We start from the raw sequence: 26603 nt of genomic DNA, 5'->3' as shown, positions 1-26603 counted from the left end.
GAACTTAAGGGCATATTTATGAGTCCATAGCACCACTGGAGCATCATTTTTTTGACACACCAGTGGTGCAATGCCTTGCACTGTTCTTTTTGTGGCTTAACTTCTCCTTGTAAATACAACCCCTTCACACCCAGCCCTTTGCGTGGAAGGGACTTGCAATGGGTGTTGCTGTGCCACATTCACTGCTTTTTGACACTCCTTCAGATTCATACGTTTCTCTATACCTGAAGCAGCGCCAAAATCTAATGCCACCACAGAGGTGGCGTTAGCAGGGCTCAGCATGAAGGAATACTTTTATTCCTCCTCGTTTTTTGCTTTTTCTATGTATGCTGCATTCTGTAGAATGCATAGAAGGAGCAAAATGCCAGACATTTTGTTTATGTGAGGGAAGTTGTCCCTTCCTGCACATAAACAATCATTTGAAAATGACGCTTTGGCACTTACAAATTGCCATTAGTGACTGCTTATGTGCGGGAAGGGACACCTTCCCGCATATAAACCATCACACCCCTCAACGCAGACATCCTTGCACGATGGTGCAAGGATGCCTGCATTGGTGCTGGCAGCTAAACTTAGTGTTAGCACAGGGGACAACACAGAAGTGCGCTGTATTCAATTAAATACGGCGCATCTGTGCGTTGTAAAAATGACGGAGTTTGGCACTGCCAATTTGGCTCAGCGTTGAGCTCCGTCATTTTCCTATAAATATGGGCCTAATTTGTTGCAGAATAATTCACAATAATTAATCAATGATTTTGAGATGTTGAATACATAGTAACACCCAAGCTGCTTTAAACCAAAAACAGCAGGGGTATTGACACAAAAAAACAATTTATAAGAATTTTAAACTTATCCATCAACAATTTATAGGGCTAGGTAAATCAAAGTGTAAGAGTTACATAGAAATGGCATAAATGGCGTCACCAGAGTTCACAAGCGGCCATTTGTCACTGTAACAATAGCCCATTCACGAAAATGCCCATAGAAATAATGTAAATGATATTAATCCACAACGTCAGTTGGTTTCAGGATTGACGTTTCCGTCTCAGAGGCAATTGTCGGTGAGACCATTATCAGGACTTGAGATACACGCAAGCAAATCGATGTCTTCCTAGGGATAAGCATATATTCAAACTAAAGTATTAAGAAACATATTAAAACATTTTAAAATAGATTCACCTACAGAGAACGTAATACAAGCAAAAAGGGACCATCACAATGAAACAACAGCTGCAAAAAGTATCAGAAAGTGCACAGAAAGGACAAGTGAACCTTAATAAAATAACATGGTTGGACATAGTCGCTGTTAAAAAGGATGTGAAAAGATGTAGACAAATCAACCCAATACAAATGAACAAGCACATTCATAGGCATGAAAAACGTCCCAGTCAAGTACTCATTGTAGTCAGAATAAGACTTATGAGGGTATGTGAGATCAGAGAATTAGAAATAGTACCCATGTTCAAGAGGGGTCACAAAATAAAATTAGAACTAAGCTAAAAATTACTGTGTTCATAGAAGGAGATAATTTGTTATTACTAATAAAAAAACTAAAATCTAAATAAAGGTATGAGGCCTAATGAATACCTCGCAGAGGCATAAGAGTGTATCACATGGGTTTGTAATGAGAAAAAGTGGTATGAAAGATGGTAAGTTCATGTGCCACCCTGGGTTAAAAGATGAAGACAATTTCTTAATATATTTGAGGCCTCAGTCACCCAAAGGATAGTGCCTGGCCGGTCACGAAGAACCAAGGGAACAACGTGTCTCCCGTGTGTGCTGACAGCCTCTCCCACAATTTTCGTATGAGGCAAATCCATGCATCATTGGAGACAGAGGAAGAAGTAAGCTTGGTGCAGACAAACATCAAGCATGCAACAGCAGCAGCAGTCTTAGGTGACGGTCACTAAAGAATGGAAGGAAGGTCCTAAAAATAGAGGGAAGAGCACACCTCTGGGAGGTGTCATGTAAATAAAGATGGAAAAGGGAACACCTATGTGAGTAATTAATGGCACCATGAAGATACATACAGTATTTGTATGACTTGAATCTGTGTATCAATAGAGATGCTGGAAGAGGCTGGCTTAGTGTGCACAGGCAAATAGAAGGGGTTCACTAATGACTGGGAGGGTGCGAGTCCTCAAGATAGATGGACAATATAAATGTAACAGTTGTGCTGCATGTGGTACTACCAAAAAAAAAAAATCTTTCAATGTTAATGGTTGCCACTCCACCTGGAAACATTACACAAATTGCAACACCAGCAATGTGATCTACTGCATCACATGCCCATATGGTGTTCCATATGTTAGCAAAAACCACTCAGCAGTTGAAAAAAGCATTATGCAACAAATATCTAGTTTGAGGTGTTGAGTTGAACATGCACCGATCATTTTGTAAAATCACAACACACAGAAGCCCAGATTTATTCTTTTTGATGCCGCAGTTGTGTAATTTTTTTTATGCAAAGGTGGCACAAACTTACAAATTACAATTATATTTTGCAAGTTTGCACTGCTTTTGCGTCAAAAAAATGGCACAAATGCAGCACAAACAGTATAAGTATGGGCCAGAGTGTGCCAGAATAGCAGCTGATAAGAGAATCCCCTCTCAGTTCAGAGATTTTAAATACTTTCTCCCTACTTAAGACAGAACGGGTCCTTAGCCTACTCAGCTTCTCTAAGTCTGGCTCTTCCTTGGACCCCTGCTCACAAAAAATCATGCACCTTGCACCGTCAATGGCAAATGCCCATCTAACTGAAATATTTAACAAGATAATGAATACAGGATACTCTCCTCATGAATGTAAGATAGCCTAATTATTCTGCTTTTAAAGAAACCCAATCCTAATCCTCAGGAACCTAGTAGCTACAGGCCCATATCCTGGCTTCTGTTTCCGCTTAAAATCCTGGAAAAATCTTTAAACTCAGAACTGGCATCATTGATGTGAATAAGCTTCTGGACCCAACACAATTGTTTTTAAAGGGGTACATAACACAGAGTCGGCTCTGATTGCTGCATCGGAAGACCTAAGGTCCATATTGGATGGAGGTTGGTGGCCCAGAAACTGGGGTCATTACACACACCTGTGACGAAAGTGAGGAACTGGGGGATTGTTTTTGATAACTAACTGACATTTGAAGGTCAAGTAAATGCCCTAATATCATCTTTTTTCTTCACCTTGAAAATTATCAGGAAGATATGTCCTCTCACCCCATTTAGAAAAATGTAGTAATGGAATTGGCCTCATCCAAATTGTATTATTTCAATGCTTTATTTCTAAATATCCAAAAGAGACTGGTTCACAAACTGCAGATGCTGCAAAATGTGGCAGCACGGTTATTTTTAGATATTTCTAAATATCAATCTGCCTCACAGGCATTGGTCTAATTGCACTGGAAGCCTATGGAGAACAATAAAAAAAAGATTTAAGACATTGAGGGGCAGATTTAAGAAAAGTGGTACTGCATGCAATACAGCTCCATTTTTCTTGCGCCCCTTAGTGCCCCCCTAACGCCCCCATCTGTGTGCCATATTTAAGATATGGCACACCATGGTGGTAGTTAGGGAACTAGCATCAACATTTTTGACACTGGTTTGGTGCTTTGCAGGATTAGCGTAAAGAAATATTGACACCAATCCTGTAAAGCACATTGAGGCCCATTATAAATGATAAATAATGGTGTGCTTCCTTTTAACGCCTGCTCTGTGCAAGTGTTCAAAATGGCACAAAGAATGGTGCAAAGAAATCGATTAGATTTCTTTTCACCATTTTTTCGGCACCCCTAACTGAGGAACACCCCTCTTGCATACATTCTGCCTGGCAAAGGCATAATGTGGTGCAAGGGGTTACAAAGCGCTGCGATGCATGCATTGCACCACTTTGTAAATATGGGACTGCGTTTTTGCCATAATATCGCCATATTAGCATCAACAAAATGATGCTGTGGTGATAATGAAGCAAGGGGCTCCTAAATATGCCCCTGAGCATTTCCTCTAAGGCACTGAACAATGCTGGGCCAAACTACTTGTGGGACAGAATTATATGGTGTTCCCTGCCAAAAAAACTTAGAACTTCCTCTCTCGAACTTTTGGTCTCTCTAAGAAAAACCAGCCTCTTGAAGAGTCGGAAGATTTATCCAGGGAACTGCTAAGTTATAGAATGTGCTACCAATGAATCTGAAGGATAGCCCTCAACTTTTGTCTTTCAGAAAATCTCTTAAAACATGGCTATTTAGCAACTAGTAGAGCATCTAGTTCAATATGACAGATATAGGGCCTAAATGCCTCAGGGCATTTGAGCACTCTATAAATCCAAAAAATCAAAAATCACATCAGAAAAATGCATTTTAGTTATTCTCCTTTTTTCCAACTGGTGCTCCTACAGGCTGAAATGAAATGATCTATTGTACTGATACATTCTATAATAACACCTTATAATAACAAGCTGTAGGGGTGCTCAATAAAGAATTAGGAACATTTACGAAAGGTATTGTTTGGAAGTGCATACTTATTTGGGAAGAAGACTTTAACATTAGCCCCTGATCCCACTCAGTAACAGGAGTATTTGGTTTTATTGATCCCTTGGGTAATAACCAGGCACACCTTTCCCTAATAGTTATGGTGACAGCATAAATTAACTACTTTATATATACAACTTAGATTTCTTGACCCAAAGGGAGTTAGCCCCCTTGCTTACCTTTCATGGAAATAGGAGTAGCTCACACAGTGCTCACCCCGCACTCATGCAAAATCTGCTATTACTAATTCAGTCTTATGAACCAGATGGCTGTCAATATTAACAGTGCAAAGAAAACAGGGTTAGTCTGAAATGGACAAGAACTCATGAGCCAGCTCTCCTGTATTTTGTAGAATGTACAAAATTAGACGCCTTCCCAGTTGAAGTTGCATGAGCCTTCTGTAGAATCACTTCTGCCATTTCAGACAATCTGAAAAAGTATAACCCAAGTTCCAAGAAAGTGAGAATGGGTTGTTTTGATCGTCATTGCTCACAAGCAAAATGATGCCCAAGGGACGGGGAGGGAATTGAACTGTTCAGGTTAAATTACAAACAAGCTCTATGTCGATGCAAGAATTAATTGAGAGATCAGGCATGGGCCAGCTTGGAACCAGCAGCACAAACAAAAGATTATGTGCTCTTCCAAAAAGAATAAATTCCCCATTCTGTATAGATAATGTGGATCCAAGAGTTGAGGTGCTATTCTCCCCAACAGATTGGATTGGCCACTTCAAAAAGCATCTTTAACTCAGAGTCTGAATAACTGGCTACTCCTGGGAGCAATAATAAAATGATGCCAATTGCCCTTACAAGATGTCAGGATAGAGGAGGTGCTAATTGCTATTGGAAAATAAAATACTGTGAAAGGCCCTGGCCCTGGTGGTATGCCAGTGGATGCATTCAAATCATCCACAGAACTGTGGGCACCAATATTGGCACAGGTTTGTAATGTTGTGGGTCAAGGTATTACACCCTGTACCTGGTCTGACTCTATTATGATCTATATATTTAAACAAGCATTTGCAATACAATAGGGTCCCGCATTTCTCTGAGTTACAGCTATTAGCAGTTGTAAACTCCCAACCGGGCTTTTATTGCCACATTACATGGAAAAAGCAGCACGATCGAGCTGCTACTGTTCACTCGTACAGACTGTTGAAGACTGCATGCAGGTAAAAAAAAAAGAAATGCAAAAAAAGAGCGCAATCGCACTGCTACAGTTCACTCGTAGTGAAACCTATCAGCAAAACTGCAATTATCTACTTAACTGGCAAAAGTGCAATTAACTATGTAACAGGGTCGATGTCAAGCATAGCGCTGGACTTCTGCCAAGCGAGATCGCACTGTGAAAAAAAGATAAAAAGTAGTCCACAAACCTGATGGGAACCAGCCAGCCTCCCATGTTGTCAGTACTTGGTCGCTGCGCTCGAGGAGGGCTAACCACCGGAAAAGCCATGACGTATGCGTGCCTTTCACTAGTGAAATCAAGCAGATTTAGAAAGGCAAGCCCACGAACCAATGAAAGACACTGACATGACATGGAAGGGGCTCCAAGCCCTTTTCTATCTACTAAAGTGTCTCACAAGCTAAATGCATGCGCACCTGCATGCGACGCAGGCTCGACCCTTAAAAGGGGACTGGAAGGACCCTAAATGTTATTGTCCGATATCCTTCCTAGACTCCACCGCAAAGATAATGCAGATAATTATTTTGGATAGAATAGATTACTGGGTAGTAGAGACTCACAAGTCAACTGATTCCCAGTATGGTTTCAGGAGAGATATCGGGAATATGGAGCAATGCTATAACCTCCACTGTATAATTCCTAAGTATATAAGTATGCTGCAGCTAAGCAGGGGCATAGTCACCTTTGTTTTGCTGACTTCAGAAGCACTTTTGACCTGATAATTAACACTAACTTATGGAAGACCTTGATGGAAATAGGTGTCCCTACTGACATAGTTTCATATCTGCCCCAAATGTATGGCTCATTAATATCTCAAGGGAGATAAGGTTTAGAGGGTGAGTTGCCCCAAACTTTGGGGTCAATAAAGGTATAAGGCAAGGATGCGTCTTAGCCCTTCACCCTCTTTTCCCTTCTACATAAATGGGATCAATAAGAAGCTCCAATAACTTCATGCTGATGCACCAAGGGTAGGATCCCTCCCCACACCAGTGCTCCTATATGCTGACAATGCGGTTCCATTGTCTAGAACTGCAAATGGTCTACAAAAACTCATCAATGGTTTTGACGCATATATGGAGAAAAAAGATCTTAAATTAAATTTGACTAAGACCTTCATATTGGTTTGTGGTAGAGGGAGAGGGAAGAAACAAGCCCAGTTTGTGAGGGAGTGAAAAACTGGAGGAAGTACATAATGTTTCCTGCCTATGTGTACTGTTTTCACAGAATGGTTCATGGAAACCCCATGTAGGCCTGGCAAAGTTCAAATTCATCAGGTCTATTGAGATCTTATTCCAGTTTGCAAATAAAATTGGTAATAAACCTGTAAGGGATATGTTTAAATCGGATAGGAGAAAATATTTCACAGCTAACATATGGGATATCTCTCTAGAGTCTGATGGGGCACAATATTTTGCAATCTCAGGAAAAGTCATTCTTGTGTATGCTTCTCACTCTTCCCCATAGGATGCCAACTTTTGTCACTCATAGAGAACTGAATAAGCCCTCCCTTGAAAATATAGTTGATAGGACCACTTTAAATGGGTAGTACAGCACTTGGAGCAAAGCAGGAATGGAAATACCTAAAGATGTAAGAGTCGATTTCCTTGCTCTTGAACATCATGATAAAATCTTGTGGTTGGCTCATATGAATAGGCTAATTAAGGACATTGACAATGATATTTCCATTGAGACCCAGGTTCGTATTCTACAGTATAGTAATAAAGAAATGAAAGAAATATTTGTCAATAAGTGAGCTATAGAGAGAGCAAATAGGGAAAAATAAAAATCAACATTAATTAGATATTTGGAAGGACCTATCCAGCAGTGATTGCAGGGTTACCTTGTGATGGCAGCAGATTCACAAAAAAGGTTTTTCCTCACAAGAGTGTGGCTAGGTATTTTACATCGTATTGTGACGATTCTGAAACGAGAGGCGTGATAAAAAAAATCTTCATTATGCTCATGTGATGGGAGCGCTACACAATCTACAATGCACTTTATTATGTTTTGTACATTTTATAGTGCTATAAGTAAACACTTTGTAGGTCTTTTATTGAATTAGAGATATTTTTATCATACCAGAATGCTTATATGTTTTTGTGCAAGCTTGAGACAGGGTTTATCTGTCATGCTATTTCCTCTTTTATCAGGTGTGCCATACTAACATTGTATGATAGTTCGGTATAAAAAAAAGTGTAATGTGGGATGAGCTACTTTTTGCCTTTTTATTGCAATTGACTGCAAATATTTTGAATGTATCTCATGAATTCATTTAGGGATTTAATGATGGTAGTAACTTGAAATTACTGTTTTGCACATTCTTTTATTGTGATGATAAGTACTCTTTTATATGTGATTTTTGGTAATTTCTGGCATGGCATGTATCACTTATGAAATTGAAAGGGAATAGCACTTTAATTGAAATTGCTGTTTGCACATCTCGTTTCAATTAAATGTATCGCTGTGTATGACTATTTTAACTTGTAATTTTTTTTAACTTCTTTTATGGATTGTAAAAAAATCTGATTAAAGACTATTTTGGCATATCATGCTGGGTTATTGATATCGTTAAAACCTCACTCACATCCGCAAATTTAGAATGCATACCTACCATCAAGGAGAATCAATGGATTTGCAAATTGGACAATGTGCAGATGGGCTTTAACTTATTCATAGGATTACTAACTTTGGCAACCCTATAATCCCGATGACCTGTATCGATTTTGACATGTTAATGGTTGTTTATCCCACTGTAGATGACTGGAATTATATTTGTCTTTTCCCATCTTTTGAGCGTCATACTTGAAGGCTATTTTTATATATTTTTTATGATTTTAACTTGATTATGAACTTTGAAATGCTACCGCACACTGTGACATGATTACGGGAGAGATCATATTACATTTTGCTTTGTTTCAATATTATTAAGTAAGCCATGTTTCCTCTCCCCTTTAAGTACATTTTCTCGCTAATCCCCCTATTTTTGTAATACTGGTCAAACTTGTTTAAAGTGCAAATTGAAGGCCATTTCATATATACAACCAGGTTTAGAATATTTATATGCAGCTATCAGCTTTGTTACATTTTACATGTTTCCAAAAGATATCTTATCTTGCTTTATAAATTCATTGTATGTACAATGTACTTTAATATAATGTAGGAATTGTTCCTATCACATTTCACTCGGATTAACTCTTTCTTTATGATTCATCACATCCGTGGTCCCTTTCCTACTTCCATTTTCTTGATTCATCACACAGAAGTGCTCCTCAATCTTCAGGATTCATCCACACCCAGGCATTAGTGACCCCTCCTAAGATGGCCGCCATCATAAGCATGCTACTTGTGTGTGCACACTAAGCCTGCCTCATACGCATATTGTATGTATCTTTATACATACATAAAGATATGTATGTACAAAGGTGCTTCCTTTCCCATCTTTAGTTACATGACTCATCCCTAAGGTGGGCTCTTCACTTTATTTTAAGGACCTTCATCCTGTTCTTTATTGACCATTCCCTGAGATATCAGCCACTTTGCTGTGCTTGTTGCTTCTGCACACCAAGCCTACTTCTTCCGGCATCTCCAATGATGTGCAGATTGGACTCATATGAACATTGTGAAGCAAGACACATTGTTCCCCTGGTTCTTCGTGACTGGCCAGTTGTGATGCTTTGCATGACTAAGGCCTAAAATGTATGAAGGTAATTGTCTTCATCTTTAAACCCAGGTTGACATGTGAATTTACCATCTTTCACATCACTTTTTTTCATTACTAACCCATATGATACACCTCTGTGAGGTATTCATTAGGCCTCATACCTTCATTAAGATTGTTTTTTTCATTTGTAACAAATTAATTCCCTGCTTCTATGAACAGAGTAACTTTGAGCTTACTTCTAATTTTATTTTATGACCCCCTCTTATATATAGTTACTAGGTCTAATTCTCTGATCCCACATACTCTATACGTCTTATTCTGAATATATTGATTTCTTCACCGGGTGGTTTTCTTGCCTATGAATGTGCTTATTAAGTAAGTAGGCTTCTTGTTCATTTGTGTTGGGTTGTTTCTTCAATATCTTTTCACCACCTTTTTGGCAGGCACTATACCCAATCATCCTATTTTATGAAAGTTCACTTGTCCTTTCTGTGCACTTTCTGATGATTTTTGCAGCTGGGTTTTCATTGGTGACAGCCCCTCTGCTCTATTCATTACTTTCTCTGCAGATGTATATATTTTATTTTATGTCTTAATAGTTAAGGAAGGATATTTTATTATCATCCTATACATTATCTCTTTGGACATTTTCATGACCGGACTTTTGTTACATGGAAAATTGGCCATTTGTGAACTCTAATGGCACCATATATGCCATGTCTTTGTATCTCCTCAACTTTTGATTTATGTACCCCTATAAATTGTTGATGGATAAGTTTTAGATTTCTTATAAGTACAATGTTTTTGCGTCGATACACCTGTTGTTTTGATCTATCTATTGAACATCCCAAAATCATTGATTAAGTAATGCTAAATATTCTGCTACTAATAAGTCCCTTTTGGGCATCCTCACTCGTATTTATTTATACCCAAGCCTACAACGGCGTTTTGGGTTGTACCCTTATTGTTACTAGTCCGAGGGAGTCTACTCTTACCTTTGGCTCCCAACGGGCTCCCTGTTGCTGGGGAATCAGTCTTTGGTTCAGGGTGAGCCACAGTCAAGCAATTCCAGGAGGTTGCCATGGGTTCAAGGTATCACGCCACTTGCTAGTGCAGGTTATTGTTGTTGTCGATGCAGATCTTCTCTTGTCCTCTTGTCGCAGGTTGTTGCAGATCTAACGTTCTGGTGCCAGGGGAGCCTCTTAATTCTTAGATTTAGGGGCACTAGGGGTATGGGTGCAAATAGCCAATGGGCTACTAACCCTAGTGACAAATCCACCCCTGAGGTGACTGCATCTGGTCACTGTGGCACTTTTTCTACCCAGAACCCTCTATTTTGCCACTTTTCAGGATGGCAGAAGACTTCCTCAACTGTACAGACCAGGCTGCCCACTCTAAAGGTGTGGCTTGCCTCCTGGGGTGTATACCTCAGGATTAACTCATTTTCCCATGTACCTGGGGTGTAGGGGGTAGGTTTTGTCCTCCACTTGGAGATAGCCTGCTTCCATATTAGAGGCAGTGGGCCCTTTGAAGCTTGCCGCCCTGATGTGCCACTTCACTAGCCTTCCTGGGAGGGAGAGAGGTGTGACCTCTTTCCTGTCCAGGCCATTGTCCTGACTCCTAGGAGTGTTTGCACCTCTGCCCAGGGTTCAGAATCGTGTCGTGTCGCGAGCTGGCAGTCAGAGCACAGGAAAACCAGGGTAACTCAGTGAGAACCTCTAAAGTTGCTTTCTGGGTCCATAAGACATCGTCGTTGACACGAGATTTGTGTCAGAGGTGAGAAGGCATGTTGTTTGATACCAAACATGACCCACTTCTGCAGTACCATGATGGAGTTGGCAACTTTGGGTTTGCCTGGGTTCCAGCCCATTTTATCCTAGGAATCATCATTCACTTTTAGAAGCCTTTAATGGAAAAGGCCACTGAAGGGACACTTATGCTTGCACTTACATGTCCACACCTTTAATATAATGCACCCTGCCTTTTGTACTCTGGAGGCCTTCCTTAGGGGCGACAATTATTAAAGACAATGGGCCTAATTTAGACTTTGGCAGTCTTACTGCCAATGTCTGTCAGCGGTGGACCCGGAAAGACCATCAAGATGATGGTGTTCCACCTGCCTTATTTAGATGCATTGTGTATGAGCCATCGACTGCCACGATGGATTGCTCTTCCTAGCCATCAGGCCGGTGAGTTCTCCCGCCTGTATTTAGATCTTCAATTCCTGCAGGTGGTGTGCTGGTGGCAGTTATCTGATGGACAGAGGACATCATAGACCCAATGGACATCGGACAATGGCAGTGGCCATGGATTAGAGGTAAGTCACACACCATTTTGTGTTCCTCTGTGCATCACCCCTGTGTCCTGATACAGCCCAGTGTTCAAGGATTGCAAAAAGACCTAGGTAAGAAGCCCAAAGATTTTACTGGGTAAATAGTATTATTTGTTCAAAAGTGTTTGTTTTACTGTGGACTCTCTGTGTTTCAGGCAGCCTGGCCTCTTTTAAAGTGGTATTTTTTTAAAAATCGTTTTTGCCGTGACTGTCTGAATTCCCTTGCTAGTTTGTGGCACCCCCCCCGTCTGCCCACCCTTTTTTCCCCTCTTCTAAGTAAAAAGGCTACATACATCTTGCAGAGTGTGGTTTTAGGAGACTGTTTTAATCTGTTTGTGTGATTTAAATTGTGCTTAAAAACTGTCTGCCCCCCTGTATTTTTGCCTTTAAAAAAGCCCGATTTTAGAGTTTGCGCCCAGCACTATTGCAGTGTTTGTCTCTTAAACAATCTCCCCCTTACCTGGAAAGTAGACTCTGCTAGCTTGGAAGTGTGGATTCAGCCTGTCTGTATCCAAGGAGATTCTGAATAGAGGAGCAGTTGCCTTTCCCCCTGCCCACAGGGATTGGACTTAGCTGATTGGCTCTCTGAGTCTCTGCTGCACCTGAGACCCGCCCCCCCACCTGCTCTGGCTCCTTAAGTTTGTGGAGGGAAGGCAAAGACAGGCACCTCCATTTTGTGTTCCTCTGTGCATCTCCCCTGTGTCCTGATACAGTCCAGTGTTCAAGGATTGCAAAAAGACCTAGGTAAGGAGCCCAAAGATTTTACTGGGTAAATAGTATTATTTGTTCAAAAGTGTTTGTTTTACTGTGGACTCTCTGTGTTTCAGGCAGCCTGGCCTCTTTTAAAGTGGTGTTTTTTCAAAAATCGTTTTTGCCGTGACTGTGTGAATTCCCTTTCTAGTATGTGGCCCCCCGCACCCCCTTTTTTTCCCCTCTTCTAAGTAAAAAGGCTACATACATCTTGCAGAGTGTGGTTTTAGGAGACTGTTTTAATCTGTTTGTGTGATTTAAATTGTGCTTAAAAACTGTCTGCCCCCCTGTATTTTTGCCTTTAAAAAAGCCAGATTTTAGAGTTTGCGCCCAGCACTATTGCAGTGTTTGTCTCTTAAACAATCTCCCCCTTACCTGGAAAGTAGACTCTGCTAGCTTGGAAGTGTGGATTCAGCCTGTCTGTATCCACGGAGATTCTGAACAGAGCAGCAGTTGCCTTTCCCCCTGCCCACAGGGACTGGAGTTCAGTTAACTTGTTCCTTATATAAGTTCCTTTTGGTTGTTGCATATGCTGTTGTGATAGGTTGTTGGGAGACGGTGTTTCATTGGTTGCTAGCTCCAGGGATGCAGTTTTGATTGGTGGATAGGGCTGAGATTTAGATTGGCTGTTGGTTCTAGGGCTGTGATTGGTGGATAGGGCTGAGATTTTGATTGGCTGTTGGTTCTAGGGCTGTGATTGGTGGATAGGGCTGAGATTCTGATTGGCTGTTGGTTCTAGGGCTGTGATTGGTGGATAGGGCTGGGATTTTGATTGGCTGTTGGTTCTAGGGCTGTGATTGGTGGATAGGGCTGGGATTTTGATTGGCTGTTGGTTCTAGGGCTGTGATTGGTGGATAGGGCTGGGATTCTGATTGGCTGCTGGTTTGAGGGCTGGGGCTGTGATTGGTGGTCAGGAATAGGGCTATGACTGGTGATTAGGGCTGGGTCTCCCATTAGTTGGCTAATTCAGGGTTTGAAATTGGATTGGCTAGGTTAGGACTGGCTTCTTATGGGCCAGTAGGGCTATAAAAGGCTAGGATTCAGGGCGTCTCAGCCCGGGCGTCGAGGCAAAGGGCGGAGAGGACAAGGGCAGTTGTCTGTTTGGGCCTGTTCAGGACAGGTAGGGACTAGGGACTAGGGCCAGAAATGCTGCCCAATTCACATAATTCACATATGACCATAAATGGTGTCAGCCCCTACACATCCCTCAACATGCAAACACATATTCTACAAAGACATCCAACTCATGCATCACAAACTGACCACAGACAGATTGCATTGCCCCATCACCCAACACAATACCCTACATACAACACATATACACATAACCCCACAACTACTACAGTCAAACACCTTAATTCTCACAGCAAACACTACTCTGTCCACTCCCACTAACACAACCTGCCACCACCCACACACTACAAAACTACAACATACATTTCTCTCAGTTTCAGTTTCCCAGATACACACTCTCTGCTCATACTAACCAACAACACTATCCGCTGTTCGCTCCACACAGACCACCTGTCATCATAACAATGCCCAAACCCTGCTTTCAAATCAAATCAAAGCAAATCAAATCAAATCATTAACATTTATAAAGCGCGCTACTCACCCGTGCGGGTCTCAAGGTGCTAGGGGAAAGGGGGGGTTACTGCTGCTCGAATAGCCAGGTTTTTAGAAGTCTCCGGAAAGCGGAGTGGTCCTGGGTGGTCCTGAGGCTGGTGGGGATGGAGTTCCAGGTCTTGGCCGCCAGGAAGGAGAAAGATCTCCCACCCGCCGTGGAACGGCGGATGAGAGGGACGGCAGCGAGTGCGAGACCAGAGGAACGGAGGAGGCGGGTGGGGACGTAGAAGCTGAGGCGTCGGTTGAGGTATTCCGGTCCCTTGTTGTGGAGGGCTTTGTGTGCGTCGGTGAGAAGTCGAAAGGTGATCCTTTTGCTGACTGGGAGCCAATGCAGGTGTCTCAGGTGTGCGGAGATGTGGCTGTTGCGGGGTACGTCGAGGATGAGGCGTGCCGATGCGTTTTGAATGCGTTGCAGGCGATTTTGGAGTTTGGCTGTGGTCCCGGCGTAGAGGGTGTTGCCGTAGTCCGGGCGGCTCGTGACGAGGGCGTGGGTCACGGTTTTTCTAGTGTTGGCGGGGATCCAGTGGAAGATCTTGCGGAGCATGCGGAGGGTGAGGAAGCAGACGGGGGACACGGCGTTGACTTGCTTGGTCATGGTGAGAAGAGGGTCCAAGATGAAGCCGAGGTTGCGGGCGTGGTCTGTGGGGGTCGGTGCGGTGCCGAGGGCCGTGGGCCACCAGGAGTCGTCCCAGGCGGACGGGGTGTTGCCGAGGATGAGGACTTCCGTTTTTTCAGAGTTCAGCTTTAGGCGGCTGAGCCTCATCCAATCTGCGACGTCCTTCATACCCTCTTGTAGGTTGGTCTTGGCGCTGGCGGGGTCCTTGGTGAGGGAGAGAATAAGTTGGGTGTCGTCGGCGTCGGAGGTGATGATGATGTCGTGCTTGCGAACGATGTTGGCGAGGGGGCTCATGTAGACATTGAAGAGTGTCGGGCTGAGCGATGAGCCTTGAGGTACGCCGCAGATGATCTCGGTGGGTTCTGAGCGAAACGGAGGGAGGTAAACTCTTTGGGAACGGTTTGAGAGGACGAGGCGATCCAGTCCAGGGCCTAGCCTTGGATCCCGGTGGAGCGGAGGCGGGTGATTAGGGTGTGGTGACAGACGGTGTCGAAGGCAGCCGAGAGGTCGAGGAGAATGAGGGCGACTGTTTCACCGTTGTCCATCAGGGTTCTGATGTGGTCAGTGACTGAGATGAGGGCGGTTTCCGTGCTGTGGTTGGTTCGGAATCCGGTTTGTGAAGGGTCGAGCAGGTTGTTGTTTTCCAGGAAGGTGGTCAGCTGTTTGTTGACGGTCTTCTCTATTACCTTGGCTGGGAAAGGCAGAAGAGAGATGGGGCGGAAGTTTTTCAGGTCGCTCGGGTCAGCCGTAGGTTTCTTTAGTAGGGCGTTGACTTCGGCGTGTTTCCAGCATTCGGGGAAGGTAGCAGAAGAAAAAGAAGAGTTGATGACGGTCCGGAGGTGCGGGGTGATGATGTCGTCGGCTTTGTTAAAGATGAAGTGAGGGCAGGGGTCCGAAGGGGCGCCAGAGTGGATAGAGTTCATGATGGATTTGGTTTCTTCAGTGTTGATGTGGGTCCAGTTGTTGAGGGTAATGGCCGGGGGTGCGGGTTCAGTGGTGTTATGTTGGGTCTGGTGTCCGAAGATATTGTGGAGGTCGCTGATCTTGCGATGGAAGAAAGTGGCGAGGGATTCGCACAAATCCTGTGAGGGCGTGACGGCGTTGGCGTTGGTGTTGGGGTTGGAGAACTCCTTGACGATGCTGAAGAGTTCTTTGCTGTTGTGGCTGTTTTTGTCCAGTCTGTCGGGGAAAAAGGTCTTTTTAGCAGCGCGGATCAGGCGGTGGTGTTCGCGGGTAGCGTTCTTGAGGGCGGTCATGTTGTCAGCGGTGTGGTCCTTGCGCCAGGCCTTCTCGAGGGCGCGACAAATTTTCTTTGATTCTTTGAGGGTGTCAGAGAACCAGAGAGGTTTTTTGGTGTTGGACTGTCGATGCGTGCGTTTGAGGGGAGCAAGGTTGTCTGCGCAGTTGGAGATCCAGTTTGTGAGGCTGAGGGCTGCGTCGTTGGGGTCAGTGGTGAGGGTGGGTTGGTTGGCGGCGAGTGCTGAGAAGAGTTGCTCTTCGGGGATCTTGTTCCACTGTCGACGAGGGATGGGTTGAGTGCGGATGTGGTGGGTCTCGCGTCGGAATGTGAAGTGGACACAACTGTGGTCGGTCCAGTGTAGAGCGGAGGTGTGGCTGAAGAAGACGTGTTTGCTGGCGGAGAAGATAGGGTCAAGCGTGTGTCCGGCGATGTGGGTGGCGGTGTTCACCAGTTGTTTGAGGCCGAGGTTGTCGAGCAGGGTGGCGGTGTTGGGGTCGTTGTTTTGTTCCAGATGGAAGTTGAGGTCGCCTAGGAGGATGTAGTCCGGTGAGGCGAGGGCGTGCGGGGAAATGAAGTCGGCGATGGCGTCGCTGAAGGGGGCGCGCGGTCCGGGAGGACGGGAGACGAGGGATCCTCTGAGGGTGGTCCTCGGGTCGGTGCAAATCTGAAAATGCAGGTGTTCAGCGGCGAGGGGGGTGTCTTCGGTGGAGGTGGTGACGCTGATGGAGTCTTTGAAGACGATGGCGATACCTCCTCCTACTTGGTTGGTGCGGTCTTTTCTGGAGATCTTGTAGCCTTCGGGGATGGCGGTGGCGATGTCTGGAGCAGAGGAGGCGTTCATCCAGGTCTCCGTGATGAAGGCGACGTCCGGTGCTGTGGAGTCCAGGAGGACCCAGAGTTCAACGGCGTGCTTGTGGACGGATCGAGCGTTGACCAGGATGCACTTGAGGTGGTTGATGGCGCGTGGGCTTGTGGTCGTGGTAGTTGTGCGGTGGAAGATGCGTTTGCAGGAGTTGCAGGCGAAGGGTCCATGGGTGCGTTTGGGGTGAGCTTGGAAGCAGGTGTTGGAGCGTCCTGGGTTGAGGGCGAGCAGGGTCGTGGGGTCGTAGCGGATCAGCGGGGTTTGGGAGAGCTGGGGACCAGGGGTCGTGGCGCTGGGCGCCGGCCAGACGCGGACGGGCGCAGACGGGCTTGCCTCTGGCGCACCCGCTGCGCGGACGCGCAGCGGCCGCCATATGAGGTAGGAGGGGGGGAGGGGTCAGCTGGGGGCGAATGGGAGCTGGGGGGCGGGGGCGAGCAGGAGGTCGGGCGGGAAAGCGCGAGGGAGGGGAGGACAGGTAGAGTGAGAAGAGCTGGGGGAGTGGGGTTTAGGGGTGGAGGGGGGAGAGTGTTAGGAGGTTTGGGAGATTAGGAAGAGAGATAGGAGTTGGGTTTTGAAGATAGGGGAGGGGGGTTGTAGAGGTGGGTGAGAGTGAGCGGTAGAGTGAGAGGATAGGAAGAATAGGTAATAGAGGGGGTGGCGGGAAGGGGGGGAGAGATAGAGAAATAGATAGAGAAAATGGATAGATAGAGAAATAGATAGATAGAGAGATAGATAGATAGATAGAGAGATAGGTGGATAGGAGGAGGTGGGGAGTGAGGGAGTTAGATAGTGAGATAGAGAGATAGAGAGATATGTGGATAGGAGGAGAGAGGGAGGTAGATAGCGAATGGGTTAGATAGGGGTGATAGAGAGGGGGAGGCGAGTGAAGGAGGGGGATGAGGCAGGAGCAGGAGGGCAGGCGCGGGGAGAAGAAGACTGAGGGGGCAGAGGAGCCGAAGACAGAAAATAGAAGACAGAAGAACAGAAGAACAGGAGAACCGAAGAACAGGAGTCCAGAAGAACTCAGAAGAGCGGAAGTTGACAGAAGAGCAGAAGATCACAGATGAAGATACAAAGAACAGATGGCAGAAGACAGGCAGAAGACCTCAGAAGAAGATGAAGAAGAAGAGAGGCGACAGGAGAGGCAGAGAAGCACACAGAAGAAGAGAGAAGACGGGGAGAAGAAGAGTACAGAAGAAGATTACAGGCGAGGAGTGAGGAGGAAGAACAGAGAAGAAGAAAAGAAGAAAAGAAGCAGGAGCAGGAGAGAGGGTGAGTAGCGCGGGGCAGGGCGAGGGGTTGGGAGGTGGGGGGTACTTACTGTGAGGTGGGTCTCAGGAACTCAGGAACCTGGAGGAGCTGGAAGAGCTGCAGCTTGGGTCAAACACATCATCTACAATCACTCTTCCCCTCTCTTCACCAATTACACACAACCATTCAATCCCCACATTTCACTCCACCACACATATTACCTCTTCCGGTCATCACAACTAATACTTACTTCCCTGACACACACCCATCACCTCTTACACACCTCATACATTCATCTCCAAAACACATCAACACCCCATCTAACACTCAAATTCCACTTAGCAGCACTAACTCACATACAAATCCCTCACCAAAAACAACTACACCAATATCCCCTCTCATTATTCCACAAAAACAATACCAACCACAAACATCAGCACATCAAAGCAACACAAACTTACATTACACTCATCGTCATACCCACTCCCACCCCCAGGACTACACAAAGAATACAAATTCCATCCTATCTCCACCCCTACCCCCCCACTCATCACAAACACCTACCACAAACTCCCCAACCCAGCAACTTTCATTCACTCGCCTCTCCTCCATTGCACAATTTAGAGCCTTACATCATGATCCACATGCTCCTCCACCACCCCTAACCCATACTCCATCCACACGAAACAAACGCAAAACAATTAATAACCATGCCACTCATAGCAACCTCTACAGTCCTTCAAACAAATATCCCTGGATGAATTTATGGATATGGTCAAAGCAAGCAGACCTTCTGGTTGCCCTTCTGACCCTTGCCCACCACAAATCTTCAAGAACATCCTGCTATCTACTTCTGCTACCACACCGGTAAGAAGAATCATCAACAACTCTTTAACTTCAGGAACTTTTCCTGCAGACCTGAAAGAGGCATACATACGACCTTTATTAAAGAAAACAAACCTAGACCCGCAAGACCCCAACAACTACAGACCAATCACAAATGGACCTTTCCTGGGCAAATTGATAGAAAGAGCAGCATTCGTCCAGATGTCACAATTCATTGAAGACAATTCTATACTTTCAGACTTCCAAACTGGATTCCGCCCAGGAAGAAGCACTGAATCGGCACTCATGGCAATCTGGGACGATCTTAAAAACACAGTTGACCGAAATGGAGTTGCTGCACTACTTCTCTTTGACCTCTCAACTGCCTTTGATACGGTTGACCATGACACCCTAACTCAAAGACTCCACAAAGCCGGCATACAAGGGATTGCTCTCGACTGGATTACTTCCTATCTTCAAAAAAGAGCGAATATCATCCACTCGCCCCCCTTCTCGTCTGAACCCTACCTCACAAAAGCAGGGGTCCCCCAAGGGTCAATCATCTCACCTTTGCTTTTCAACATCTACATGATATCTTTACCAGAACTGATCAATGATTTCCATCTCACATGCTACAACTATGCAGGTGACACACAAATACTACTTAAATGAGAAGGCCCCAAAAACATTGAAAACTCACAAATCTTCAGTTGCCTCATAGCCGTTGATCAGTGGATAACCTGGAGCCATCTAAAACTCAATACCTCCAAAACAGAAATCCTCATATGTGGTGACTGGAAAAATTATGACCCTCTGTGCGTCTGGCCTGACGATCTCGGACCACCTCCTCAATTATCCAAGGAAGTTAAAAACCTAGGAATCACCATGGATTCCAAGTTAACTATGAATGCCCAAGTAGACAAATTAGCACGCACAAGCTTCATCACCTTAAAGACTTTACGATGCATCTTCCCCCACCTCGGATTTCCACACAAGGTGCAAGCTACTATCTCGCTTGTACTATCCAAACTGGATTATGCCAATAGCCTCTACCATGGATCATCTCTATCTGTTATGAAAAAACGACAACGTATCCAGAATTCCGCAGCCAGGCTACTTCTACATATAAAGCTGCAAGCCCACATCTCCCCTGCCTTGAGAGCACTACACTGGTTACCCGTTGCCAGAAGATGCACTTTCAAGCTGCTTTGTATCACCCACAAAGCTATACATGGAACAGGACCGCTTTTTATCAGAAAGAAAATTACCAAATACATCCAACAAAGAACCCTCCGCTCAAGATTGGCACCCCGCCTTAGAACACCACCATACAAGAAAAAGACTATAGGTGGTACATCCTTCTCCGTCCAAGCAGCCAAACTATGGAATTCATTACCCCCAACTATAAGAGCCACAGATAACTTTCTTGTTTTCAGAAAACTACTCAAGAGTTGGCTCTTTCCTACATAACCACCTTTTTCAAACAACTATGAACTGCATATGCCTATGTGGATAAATATTTTTTTCAGATTATATGTATATTTCTATTAATTTATAGTTTCTTTGGAAAATATGTATTGCTACTATGTCATAACAATAAAATACACACACTCTTTAAACCTGTCTGACTAAGTATTTTTTACCCATGATTCTAATTATGTATTGTATGTGCATATGTGTGTGTATTCATGTATGTGTGTGTATATATATATATATATATATATATATATATGTATGTGTATATGTTGTTTCTGTGCTTGGCATGTTCGTGGATCATTGCATGGCTCCTGGGTGGGTTGTTATACTAGATATCTATGAATTCCTGCTCTCATCTTATCACACTTATCTACTCATCACTCTTATGTCATGTCTCTATCAAACTATCCTCCATTCTCACTCTGACTCATCCCAAATCCCTTCTACCACTTTGATCTCCTAAATATCTCTGTCTAAGCTCTTCCCTCCACTTCCACATCTGACTCACCGAACCTCACTCTACCTCTGTGACCTCCCACACAACCCTACTAAATTCTCCTGCATTCATCTCACCCTGCTACTATGCTCTCCCTAACCGTTCCACATACTCTTCCCCCTCTGCCCCCCTTTACTCATCCAAAGCCTTTGGGTTGATTAAATGAAGGATATACTCCCAATTAACACTTCTGGATTTCTTTCCTCCTCCACCCCTCCATTACTCCAGTCAATTTAACTAACAAACTCTCATATCCGCGGCTCATATTAACTCCATAATAATACTAAAACTGTACTCATTATTTAACAATACTAATCCATCACTAATTCTTGTTGGGTTCCGGAGTAGCGCGCTACTCATCAAAAAGCGCTTCGACGCCTCGTCAGGGGTAGTAAGCGCTATATAAATACGATTACAATTACAATACAATACAATACATACACTCTACCATTGCCATATGTGTCCCCCTTCATCACACACGACACAACTCACCACATACACACCAATGTCCATTGGCATTCCAACACAGCACATACATGCCTCAAACACAAATACACATACATCCATGACACAACATACACAAACTAGTGACTCTTCACCCACACACAACACAACCAACACAACCAACACAACCACTTACTCACCTACATAAAACCATGCACACACAAGCAAACAACACACATCATGACAGCAACCACCACACAACATCATGCACCTTAGTTCTGCAGGCAGCAACACAACAGATAACACAACATACACAACAACATCCATGCCATGTGAAAGTGGCACACATACTGACACAACCAAAATCACCCACTACACCTCCCTCCACCTCACATTGCGAATCACGTTGCATGCACACAGACGCATACTGACTTACACACACAACTGTAGGCACTCATGACAGGCACAGGTCCCACTGCAATGTGCACACATTGCGCTGTTGACAAAGTGTGAATGTACTGTCATTGTGGTGCCAACATTTATTTGGCAATGAATGCTGATGCCATAATGACAGTTGTGTATGTGTTCAATATGTGATTTATATCACTGTGTCCCCACCTGTGTCTGACCCACCCGTGTCCCTGACATATGCATGTTAATATAATAAAGTTATTGTGACATGTGTATGTCTGCAGTGTTCCCGTGCCCATGTGCAGTGCCCTCACCTAATGTACACAGTCAATGTGGGTTAACTACCTTCATGTCCAGTGATAGGAGGGTTGTGTTTTCTCCATGAGTCCCATGGCAGCAGTGAAGGAAGGTCCTGTACCATCGTATCCAGCCAGAAACAGAAGTAGAATTGGGAGGAAAAATTAGTTTTCACCCCCCCCCCTAATCCACCACTTCAGACAGCCACCACTTGCTTCGTTATTTGTCACATCAAAATCTGATTGGTGGTAAATGTGGCTGGAGTCCTGCCGCCAGAAACACTTTCCTATAGCGCCGTCGTGGCAGATGGGAATCTATGGCAGAGTTGGTGGGACTCAGGCAGGTTAAAGTCTATGAGACCACCAAAATATAAATCAGGTGGACGGACCACCAAGGCAGTAGAGGAATTTTCTGTCAGAAAACCGATGGCGAGAGAGTTACTGCCAACATCTAAATCAGGTCCAGTGTTGGGGCTGTGCCACACAGAGTGTGAGCACAGTCGAGTTCAAGCAGTATTAACTCTTCCTGCCTTCTGCAATGGCAGACCTGTTGTTAGTAGTTTTACGTGGGTCACTCAGGGTGGCACAAACAGTTCTTTGGGCCCCCGGATACCACTGGTACTATATAACATGGATTAATAAGAGGGTTAAAGAACTTGCTAATTGGGGAATACCAATTTACAGTTACTAATTTAGAGCTCGAGCACTGGCATTGGGGCCTGGTTCGAAGGCTCCAGTGCACTTTCAGAGTCATAACTAACAGCATCTAGAGCAAACAAATGTGGGGGTGACCATGCAAAAAAGGCATTTTCCTATAAGTATGAACATTTTGTGAGAGTCCCTGCAGGAGTTGTGCAGGACTCTGGAACCATTGTTATTATGTTTGGTTGAGTATTGTTGAGGAACCTAGATGATTTCTTGCATCTTGAGGTTGTACAGCACTGTAAGAGTGGGATGGTGGCATTGTGATGGTTTCTGGTCTATTGCATCAATGATTGGGGGCTGGTGATATCAGCTTTGGGTCTGTTACAGGTGCCTAACAGGCTTTTCGAACTTGTAAAAGTGCACTATGAGGGTGTTGTGAGGGTATGGATTGGGCCATCATGGTTTTTAGGAGCATTGCATTTCTGTCTATGGTCCCTGAGGTAATCTTTTAGTGTATTGCCAGAATGTCAGTTTGGATTTGTGAGATGGAAATCTTGGTCATTTTAGAGTGTATAAAAGTATTATAAGAGCACTTCATTTGCATTGCAACAGTGCCTGTATTGCATTTAACAACCTTCTGAGAGAGTTGCATAGGCATTGGGTGGAAATTTAGAGGGTGACTGGAGATCTTTTGAAAACTGAGAGATTTTCTAAAGTGTAAGATTTCTCTGATCAACCCTAATCTCGGGAGTCTCAAGGCAAATCATGCACTACACCTTCCCTACTTTAGCCCCTAAGTACTATATTGAGTTTCATGCAGCCCTACCTACTTCCTGTCCCCAGCTCTCATCTCCCTATAGTGGCCTAAACAGCCATGTTGCTTCACTTACAAGAAGTAACTAAGGGGCATATTTATACTCTGTTTGCGCCGGAATTGCGTCGTTTTTTTTTACGCAATTCCGACGCAAAACTAACTCCATATTTATACTTTGGCGTTAGACGCGTCTAGCGCGAAAGTCCATGGAGTTTGCGTAATTTTTTAGCGTGGACACCTACTTTGCGTTAATGATATGCAAGGTAGGCGTTCCCGTCTAAAAAAGTGACTCCGAGGCATGTGTGCCGTATTTACACTCCCGGGCAAAAATGTCGCCCGGGAGTGGGCGGGTCAAAAAAAATGACGTCCAGCCGCTTTTGCGTCGTTTTTTAGCGCCTGGTCAGGGCAGGCGTTAAGGGACCTGTGGGCTCGGAAGGAGCCCAGAGGTGCCCTCCCATGCCCCCAGGGACCCCCCCTGTCACCCTTGCCCACCCCAGGAGGACGCCTAAGGATGGAGGGACCCATCCCAGGGAACATAAGGTAAGTTCAGGTAAGTATTATTTTTATTTTTTTTGTGGCATAGGGGGGCCTGATTTGTGCCCCCCTACATGCCGCTATGCCCAATGACCATGCCCAGGGGACATAAGTCCCCTGGGCATGGCCATTGGGCAAGGGGGCAAGACTCCTGTCTTTGCTAAGACAGGAGTCATTTCAATGGGGGTTGGGAGTCGAAAAAAATGGCGCAAATCGTGTTGAGGCGATAATTTTGCCTCAGCCTGACTTGCCCCATTTTTGGGCACCCAAGCTCCATATTCCCCTACGCCGGCGCTGCCTGGTGTACGTCATTTTTTTTTACGCACACCAGGCAGCGCCGCCGGCTAATGCCGGCTAACGTCATTGAATAAATACGGCGCCCGCATGGCGCTTCAGAATGGCGTCAGCCGGCGTTAGATTTTTTGACGCACAACTGCGTTGGCGCAGTTGTGCGTCGAAAAGTATAAATATGGCCCTAAGTCTGAAAAATTAATCTTCACTGGAGCTTAGTGCAGAAGCTCTCTGATGATGATGCTTCCTCCAGGACACCGCCTGCAGCCTTGCCCCTCTGAACGATACCTTCTCAGAACATTTTTTCTCAGAATTTCTGCTAAGTCGAAAGTTAAGCGCCTACTGGGCCCCATACACTTTTTGTGTCGGACCCACGCTCCATATTTTTTAACTTTGACTCTGTCTATTTCGACTAGATATCCACAGTTGGTATGTTGCTCTTTTAAATGCTAGTTTTTACCTTGATCTTTAAACATTCACAACTCTGGTTCTTCTAATTGGATCTTTGTCAATTTGGTGTCAAATAATTTATTAAAATGTACCCTGTTTTTCTAAATCGGTGTGGGATTTTTTCTTGTGCTTTCACTTTGTTGCTGTCTGTGTGCATTAATATTTTACACATTGCCTCTAAGTTAAGCTTGAATGTTTTTGTGTCAAGCTACCAGAGGGTAAGCACATGTTAATGAAATGACTTTTCCTGTTAACTCCGACAGGGATTGTGACTGCTGCTTGAACAGGCCAAAACTATGACAGTGTGAAGTCAATGTATTATCAATGTAGTCTACACATAGTCACTGTTCTAGTTCATTGCTGTGAAGAGCAATACAGCAACCTATACATATGACATACCATTCATCCAGAGAAGTGTTGAAACTCAGGAGGGTAGAAAATGTGCTTTTATTTGGATGTTCTAAATTCTTATCTCATGAAAATATCAGACATTTTAGTTTTCCACCTACATTTCACCTATTGTTGTTTTAGGGCACTTTGAGTAAGATGATCTGCTGAAGTTCTCAGAAACACCCTTGGTTCGTCGGGCCCCTGGGTGCCAGCTGGCTATTAGAACAGTTATTGAGAGAAAGTCGAGGCTTTGGTCTTGATGTTTGCAGTGCTTACTGCAATGACGACCACTGGGACCCATACCAATGGCACCACCCGATATTGCTCTGGCCCGCTGTATACTATAATAAGGGCAAGTACACAAAATAGGAGCCTAATCGATGAGGCAGATGAAAAGTCTGCAAAATTATTAATACATGCTGCTAAATGTTTGGTAATAATGTTTCTTTGCAAGAAGTGGTATTGTTACTAAAATACCTTCGGGTGAAAGGCTCCTTTACGGGTTATAAAGTTATCGAAAACTTAATAAAAATACGAAACATACTTGACAAAATACTTTTCAGCTGACCCGAGAACAGATTTTATGGCCTCATAAATCAACAGCCAACATTAGATATCAGGAGTCCACATACTATTTCAGGCAGTCTACATCTTTCTCTGGAATACACAAATATCCCATATATTGAACTGTTCAAGCTTCTTCTCACCTCCCTACGGAGAAGACATTTCTGAATTTTGCATAATATTACATTATAATGCCGAAAGTTCAAGGCAGTAAAACAAGATTAGTTCGATTTGCAAAATTGACAAGCTAATCTCACGCAAAACAGCTATTGTGAAGTATCTTGGTCCTACCCATCACCTTTAGTAAAAAAATGTCAGCTGTTACCGCAGGCACTGAACCATAACTGAAATGCCATGCTTTTAGGAACAATGTAGTGAATTAAATCTAATTAACGCGTCATGAATGAACGGTATACATCAGTTAGCTTTAATATTTGTTATTTATTATAAAGTATTCAAATTGAAACCTCGCAGTTGCTGGTTAGGACTGAGTGTAGTTTAAACTTAACATGTGAAAATGAGCCTTTTTTGAACTCTGACAAAGTCTATATATGACTTTCTATATGTGATGATTTTTGGCTGCCGGCTATCTTTCCCACATACCCATAGACTAGAAATGATAAGTGTAGATGAGGTCAGAGGATTGTAGTGGGTGAGTATGGCGTAAACTGAGGCTCTAGGGAAGGGATATGGCAGTGAGGTACAAATTAAAGGATTTTGCCATGGAGGGAGAGTTGCAAGCAAAGAAGCACGCAGGGGTTAAAACAGTGTACTGTTGAGGACGGTAGAGCTCAGCATCTTTAACAGCAATAATTCTGGTGGTGTGGTCTACACGTAAAGAAGCTAGATAAGTTCCTAAAGAGGAACATTTCACTAGGTGACTGAGTGGTCTTGAGCAGAGTTAAATGGTTTCCAGCTACCATG

Source organism: Pleurodeles waltl, chromosome 5 (assembly GCF_031143425.1).
Source record: "Pleurodeles waltl isolate 20211129_DDA chromosome 5, aPleWal1.hap1.20221129, whole genome shotgun sequence".
NCBI classification, from domain to species: Eukaryota; Metazoa; Chordata; class Amphibia; order Caudata; family Salamandridae; genus Pleurodeles; species Pleurodeles waltl.
The sequence above is the reverse complement of the archived record's forward strand: the minus strand, read 5'-3'. Positions refer to the sequence as shown.